This window comes from Myotis davidii, unplaced genomic scaffold (genome assembly GCF_000327345.1).
Source record: "Myotis davidii unplaced genomic scaffold, ASM32734v1 scaffold399, whole genome shotgun sequence".
NCBI lineage: Eukaryota > Metazoa > Chordata > Mammalia > Chiroptera > Vespertilionidae > Myotis > Myotis davidii.
The window spans coordinates 1,894,279-1,902,345 of record NW_006292094.1 but is presented as its reverse complement, the minus strand read 5'-3'; positions in this window follow the sequence as shown (position 1 = coordinate 1,902,345).

Sequence of the window (8,067 nt, the reverse complement as noted above, 5' to 3'; positions counted from 1 at the left end):
AGGTGAAAAAAGAAAGCAGCCCCCCCCCCCAATAACTTCTGTTTTAGAATGTGGGAAAGTTTCTCCTGGTGTCTCCCTCTGCGCAATGCGACTCTTGCTTAGGGCTGGTGAGGAACTGGGGAAATGGGCCAGTGGGTCCATCCTGCAGATGGGAAGGCTGAGGTTCCAAGAGACTGCCGGTTCTAGAAGGTGGAGCTGAATTCAGGTCTTCCCCGCCGCTGGAAGGTGTGCCTGGGTGGACAGGGACCCGCAGGTGGGAAATGGCTTTCACAGCAGCCTAGGAGCTGAATCTGGGGGGTCCAAGGGGCCCTGGGCCCACCTCAGAGGTTTGGGGTAGAGGGATAATGGGGCTGTGGGAGCCCCCCCCCAGGCTTTGGGAGGCCTCCCTACTGGAGAGAAGGGGGCCGTGGCAGCACCTAGTTGCAGAGAAGTTCACCAGGAAGGAAAAAAGAGTGAGAGGGAGGGGAAAAAAGGCCCTAACAAAGAGTGAGTGGAACAATGAATAGCACAGGGCGTTGGCTGGCCAAATTCGGCTCCTTGGCCTCCCCCAGAGTCAAGTCGTCTTTGGATCCGTTTTCTTCAGAGGCTCATTCCTGCCTGGCAGACCGGCGTGCCCTCCGCGCTCGCCTGTGAAATTCTGAGAGGAGATAGCGGGGTGCACTCTGCGAGAAGGGGTGTGCTGTGTGCGTCTGTATTGTTATTGGCTGGGCAGCTGGTTATTCAGCCCTTCTCCCCGCGGTGGGGAGCTATTTCCTGGACCTGTGGCATCTTTAAATAGAGTAAAGTTTCCCTAGACTCCAGGACTGAGCTAAACTGTCTGTTTCCCCCTCCCCCTTTGTGTGTGTGAACTGTTTCACATGCTGCCAGATCCTGGGTTTCTTGTTGGAGCCTGTTAAGTGTATAACCCGCCTGGCCTCTCTGGGTTAGGCGACGTTTTCACCAACATGGCAACAGGCGGACGTCTGACACGCACCATGCTGCCTCCCACCAGACCTGTGAGCTGGCAAAACCGGAATAGAAACAGCGACCAAGAGCTGGCACCAGCGGCCAGCGCTCTCTCCCCTGCTTTCCCGTCGCATGTGTGTCAGACGGGTCCTTGAGCCCCTTTTACAGATGGAGAAACTAAGGCTCAGGAAGGTGAGGTCCTGCGCCTGAGCTCACAGCCAGGGGCAGAGCAGGTATCTAAATCCCAGTCTGTCGGGCCCCCAAAGTGATATTCCACCAGCGGACACCACTTCCCAGGCCCCACACCCGCACCGCTCCCCTGAAACGCCGGGAAGGCTGCCATCGCCCGTGACCACCCTGAGGCTTTCCGTCTCTGCTTAGTCAGATCCCTTCCTGCCAGGTTTTTTTGAAGCTTCTGCAGCTTTGAGAGGCATCTTTCTAAGCTTTCAGCCACTTTTTAGGGGCCTCTCAGGACAAGCCTCTAAATGTTCGAATGTGGATTGGGGTTCCAGTCTTGGCCTCACAACTTGCTCGCTGTGTGGCCTCTTGGAGCCTCAGTTTCCTCCCCTGTCAGCTTGGTGGGGTGAGGGTGCCCACTTCCTAGGGGGAGGGACCATGTGACGGGTCCGGCTGGCTTTCCGTAACAGTTAGATGCCTGCCTCCCTGCCCGTGGCGTCCCTGTCACTCTGATTGGAAACATGCCGAAGTCACATGGGGAGGGATGTCACCAGGAGCTTGTTTTTCTGTGTGTGATGTGGGTTTAGTCACTCGTATCGTCATTCAAGGTGGCCTCCCCTCCCTTCTGTCCAGCCTTTGGGTTCCCCGGATGAGGAGAGGCGATGGGTTGAACTGCGGTTTGAGTCCGTAAGAATGGGGCGGATTTAATGCCGTGAACCCACCAGAAACTGTCACGACCCCCACTCCTGTTCCCAGGCCATACCCACCCCACCACCCTGGAAGGAGTGGGTGTGGGGGCCGCTGTTGGCATGGGTCTGCGCTTTCATTCCATGCGGTCGCCTCCTTTCTGAACCTGGCCCAGCCGCCCTGGACAGAGTGTGAGCAGGACGTTGAACAGTCCTGGGCTCCGCTATCACCCTGCTGTGGGACCTGCGGCTGGTGAACGTACCTTTCTTGGCTCCATCGTCTATAATCTGTAAATTGTAGACACGGCACCTTGCCTCAAGGGCACAATTTCTCAACCTCGACACTGCTGCTATTGTAGACCAGGTAATTTTTTCGCCGTGCGGCTGTCCTGTGCGCTGCAGGATTTAACCGGACCATCAGTGGGTGCCTGTCACCGCGCTGCCTGTCACTACCCAAGCCAATGATCAGCAGACAGGGTTGAATCATCATGAGCGTTTATTCAAGTCCTGCCGGCAGCGTGGGAGAGCAGCAGGTCATCCACAAAAACCTGCTCTGCCCCCCACCATGAGCCAGCTGCTTATCTTGGGTAGAAAGACAAAAATCTTTGTCCCAGGGGGAAGGGTATGCCAGATGGGCAGTTTATAGGTAATGGGGGTTGGAGACTTGCAATGGCCCACAGGTATGCAAAGGGTGGGGGTCTTCAGAGGCCTGCTATGCCAAGGGCCGGGGGTCTTCAGAGGGCTGGCGGCTCTGTTTTCTGCAACAAGGTTGTTCATCTGTCCACCCTCATGGGCAGCTCCCTGATGGGGAGGATGGGCTGCATTTCCAGGTGAGCTCCCAGGTCCCAGCCAGACTAGAATGTGCCTTTTTAATTAGAACAGAACAGTCGCAGTTAACAGAGCATGATTAATGTTTCTTACAATTATAGCTGGTCCCCAGTGTCCTATTTCTCCCCCTATCGGGGTGTTTAGTAGCATCTCTGGCTTCTACCCACTAGGTCAGCGGTTCTCAACCTGTGGGTAGCGACCCCTTTGGTGGTCGAACGACCCTTTCACAGGGGTCGCCTAAGACCATCGGAAAACACATATATAATTACATATTGTTTTTGTGATTAATCGCTATGCTTTAATTATGTTCAATTTGTAACAATGAAATTGGGGGTCACCACAACATGAGGAGCTGTATTAAAGGGTCGCAGCATTAGGAAGGTTGAGAACCACTGCTCTAGATGATAGGAGCATCCCCCTCCCCAGTTGGGACAACCAAAAATGAGTCTAGTTAGTAGACATGTTCTCAGGGAGTCAAAATCACACTCCTCCCTACCTGCAGCCACTGTATGAGAACGGATAGATCAGGTATGGAGCGCTCCAGGCACCAAGACCCTTAATCCCCTCCAGCCCGCTCCCCCTTTGTAGCTAGTCCGGCCACCCCCTGCTCATCACCCGGTTGCCCGGTCACCGGTTCTGGAGATAATCACTGGAGAACTGGAGCTTGGGGCTGCCCTCCAGGGCGGGCCACCTCTTCCTCCTGAAATGGCATCGTTTCATGATCGGGGTGGCCTCCCTCCCGTGCCCTGCCCCAGCCTCATCCACCTGTGGGCCCAGCCACAGGCCAGGTCTGAAAGTCGCAGGGGCCGAAGTTCCTCTGGCCTCTGAGATCCCAGAGGTTGGGTGGCGTTACTGTTGGCGATAAAATCAATGATATTATTTGGAGAGGCTCCCTGGAGCCGCAGCCTTTCTCTGCCAGCACCTTTCCTGCCCAGAGCCAGGGCTTTCCAAGTGAATGGAGAGGGGTTTGCAAGCCTGCGCCCCAATAGAGAACCTCCTGGCTGGGTTATCTTCTGGCTTGAGGGGAGGGGGAAGTGCCCCCTGTGGGTTTTGCGGTTTTATTTGATTGCCCCATTTCCTGCACCGGAGTGGGGTAGCCGAAGCCTTGGGTTTAGAAGAGGCTTAGTCATCAGGGCCCCAGGGGCTGGCTCGCTCTGTCATGAGTTCCTTGGATGTTAAGAAGAGCATGATGGCCCCATCTGTGGAGCTCATCTGTGGAGCTTCGACCCAGCAACCCAGAGGTCACTGGTTCATTTCCCGGTTAGGGCATGTGTGGGCAGGAAATGGGGGGGATCCTGCAGGAGGCAGCTGATCAATATTTCTCTCATTGATGTTTCTACCTCTCTCCCTTCCTCTCTCTCTAAAAAATCAATAGAAACATTTAATTTAAAAACAAAAAAAGAAGAGCATGCGGGTAGTAGTTAGAGCAGCAATATTTATAATAGCTGAAATCGGATCAGTTGTCGTGGGCCAGACACTGGGTCAAGCTCTCTGTGTATTTAGTCATCACAACAGCCCTTTAGTTATATTGATACACTCTTTTATTTTTATTGGAAAAAAAATATGTATACACACACTAGAGGTACGGTGCACAATATTTGTGCACAGATAGGGTCCCTAGGCCTGGCCGGAGATCAGGGCCAGTCGGGGCCTTCTGGCTGCCGGCGGGGGCCTCAGGGGCCTCCCTTCCCCGGCTGCTGGCTGCCAGCCAGTGCCTTCCTTCATTCCCTGCCGCCCCCTAGTGGTCAGCACATGTCATAGCGAGCGATAGAACTCCTGGTCTCCCAGTTGAACTCCCGCAAGGACACTTTGCTTGTTAGCCTTTTATATATCTAGATTTTTAATCCTCCCTGAGGATATTTTTCCACTGGTTTTCAGAGAGTGAAAGGGAGACAGAAAGACAGAGAAATATCAATGTGAGAGAAACACAGCGATTGGTTGCCTCCTGCACAAGCCCTGAGGGTCCGGGTCAGGGAGGAGCCTGCAACCAAGGTACATGCCCTTGGCCGGAATCGAACTCGGGACCCTTCACTCCACAGGCCGACTGCCCTGTCCACTGAGACAGACTAGCTAGGCAGGGCAATACACTATTTGAAACATATGGGTACATAGAATACATACCTACCCATCATCCAGCTGTGAGATCTTTTACATTTTGCCTTCCTTGTTTCAGATCATTTTTATTTTTTAAGAAGTAAAACATTGCAGAATGCAAATCCCCATATGTACCCTCCACAACACTAACCCCCCCCCCCAAAAAAAAACAACAAAAAACAACCCAGCAATGTCCTGCCTTTGCTGTTTATCAGTCCCATGCATTTTTAAAAATCCTCGCCAGAGGACATGCTCAGGAAGAGGAAGGGGCGGGGGGGGGGAGGGAGAGAGAGAGACACCAGGGATCCAACCTACAACCCAGGTATGGTGCCCTGACTGAGAATCAAACCCACAACCTTGCGATGCCCACGCAACCAGCTGAGCCATTCAGGCTGGGTCCACGTACTTTTTTAAATAAACTATTAGCCCTGGCTGGTTTGATTCAGTGGGTAAAGTGTCAGCCTCAGACTAAAGGGTCCCAAGTTTGATTCCGGTCAAGGGCACATGCCCGGGTTGCAGGCTCGATCCCCAGTAAGGGACGTGCAGGAGGCAGCCAATCAATGATTCTCATCATTGATGTTTCTATCTCTCCCTCTCCCCTCCTCTCTGAAATCACTAAAAATATATTTTAAAAACATAGACCATTAGCTAGGATTTTTTCTTTAACAGCTTTATTGAGGCCTACTTACCATAACTTAAAATTCATCCATTCTAAGTGTACAGTTTGTTGATTTTTTAGTAAATTTATAAAGCGGTACATCCATCACCACAGTTTTATAACATTTCTGTCACCCCTCCCCCCAAAAAAAGATCCTTTGTGTCTGTTTGTAATCAGTCCCCCCACTCCCATACCTTTTAATGTGTTTACCTTTTTAACGCTTTCAAAAGTCTTATGGCGGATGTTTTAAAACTACATAAAAACATTACACTTTTGAGATCAATGTTGCTCCTTGTGGCTCCAGTTCCTTTCAACTGCTGTTTAATATTCCACCCTGACTATGCGGGTACTTATTGGCGCTCCTATTGGGGTGTTCTCAGCGGCCCACTTCCTTGGAGCTGCTTCGAGCACGGTTGCTGGGGTGGGGGGGAGGGGGGTTTGCTTATTCCTGGGGTTTGCATGTTTACCTCATTTACATACATCGCCAGGAACAGGTCTGTGGGTGCCTTTGCTCTGTCCTTGCTAACACTCTTGAATTGTCAGACTTTTTATTTAGCTTTTGCCAGTCTGGGGGGTGCAGGATAGTATCTCGTGGTGTTTGCCTTTCACCCCTGTATCAGCCATTTGAGTGTCTTATCTTTTGCCCCCTATTTTGGGATATTGAGTCATTTGTGTTCTCTTAATTTGTACGATGTATTTATACATTCAGGGCCCTGATCCTTCAGGGCGTTGTGTTAGCATTCCCGCTTCCCCACTGTGACTGGAGGCTCAGAGAGGTGCGGGCACTGCCTGAGGTCACTCAGCCAGGAATGGTAGTGTGGGGACTAGCGAGAGAGCTGTGTGTCTGGGAGAGGCAGCAGCCCTGGGATCCCCCCTCTGAGCCATGTGACCTTCAGTGGGTGGGCGCCAGTTTCCCCCTCCTGGCCCTTCCCTCATCCCCCTGTCCCCTGCGCCTGGATGGGTGAAACGTAAGCCGCCACCGTCATCCTTTAGTCATTCTTGCTTCCGGGGAGCTCTGGGTTGATTTTGCCCCTGGAGTGATGGGTTGGCAGGCCCTGTATCTCCGACCTTGAAGCCTCCCTCCTCCCTTGGTCAGGCTCTGAGCAGCTGAGATTTGCGGGGGCCGGTCCCACCTTCTTAGGCACGAGTGGAATTCTCTACTGGTCTGTGGGGGGCCCCTGGCAGGCAAGCTCGCGGGTCTGGAACAGACGTGCCACCACCTTAGCTGCCTTCTGTTTCCCAGCCACCAGTTGCCTCTCCCAGGTACCCCTGACACCCCCTTTTGCAGCAAACTTGAGTGGAAAGAACTTGGGCATTAGAGACAAATATATCTGGGCACTTAACCCTGAGACTTCGTTTCTGTGTGTGCAGCATGAGTACAGGGTCTTCCTCTAACACTGCTGTGTGCTGCTTCTTTGTTTTGTTTTTAGTATAATTTTTCTTGATTTCAGAGAGGAAGGGAGATGGAGAGAGAGAGATAGAAACATCAATGATGAGAGAATCACTGATCGGCTGCCTCCTGCACGCCCTCCACTGGGTAGCCTGCAACCCAGGTATGTGCCTTGACCGGAATCAAACCTCAGTCCACAGGCCGACACTCTGCCCACTGAGCCAGACCGGCTGGGGCTGTGTGCTGCTTCTTTGATAACACAGGCCCTCAATCTGTACTCTGTCCCACCTGCTAGGGGCATGGATGCCAGCTACCAGCACAGGTCTTGGGACCCACCGTGACCTTCAGGATGAAAGACCTGGCTGGGGGTCCTCTTACAGCGCCCCTGAGCTGGCTGACCTAGCTGGGACCTGTGAAATGGAGCTGGTCATAGGGCTTACCTGCAAGTCTCGGGCGCTGCGAGGGTTGACTCATGTCCCACAGAACCGCGCGTGATGCCTCCTGTGTAAAAGGCGCTCGGGCCCGGCCTGTGTGGCTCAATGGCTGAGCGTCGACCTATGAACCTGGAGGTCATGGGTCGATTCCTGGTCAGGGCACAAGCCCGGGTTGCCCCTGCGACTGAAGCGTCCCGGGGTCGATTCCTGGTCAGGGCACATGTCCAGGTGGCAGGCTCAATCCCCAGTAGGGGGCGTGCAGCAGCAGCTGGTTAATGATTCTCTCTCATCATTGATGTTTCTCTCTCTCCCTCTCTGAAATCAATAAAAATATAAAAATAAATAAAATAAATAAAGGCCCTCGGTGGTGGTAGTCCTGAAAAGTGATATTAATGACAATGGTAGCCATGATGCGTATCTCTGCCCCTTTCCTGCCGGCTGCCTTGGGGGTGCGCTAGGGGTTTCCATGTCCTTCCGTTTGAGAAGCCTTTATGGAGTGCCTGCCCCTCGCTGGATACCCTGGGCAGCGGAGGGTGGGCGGGGGGAGGGGTAAGCCGCCTGCCCCACAGGTGTGTTCCTATCTATGTGATCTGTGCTGTGTCACAGAGATAGTGCCCTCAGGAGACCGGAAGGCCCCGCAGGCAGGTTTTTTAACAAAGGGTTATTCCAGCTTTGTGCTTGAAAAATAGTGGACCTTCTCAGTCGTACATGCCACCCTGGTCCCCTGGGCTGTGGGCGTAAGGGACCAGGCCCTCCCCCACCTGATGGGCCGTCTCAGCAGATGTCCCAGCTGCTTCTCTTGCGCTCTGGGCTCCTGCAGTTGTCTCAAGATCAGATGGGGTAGGCCTTTCATAT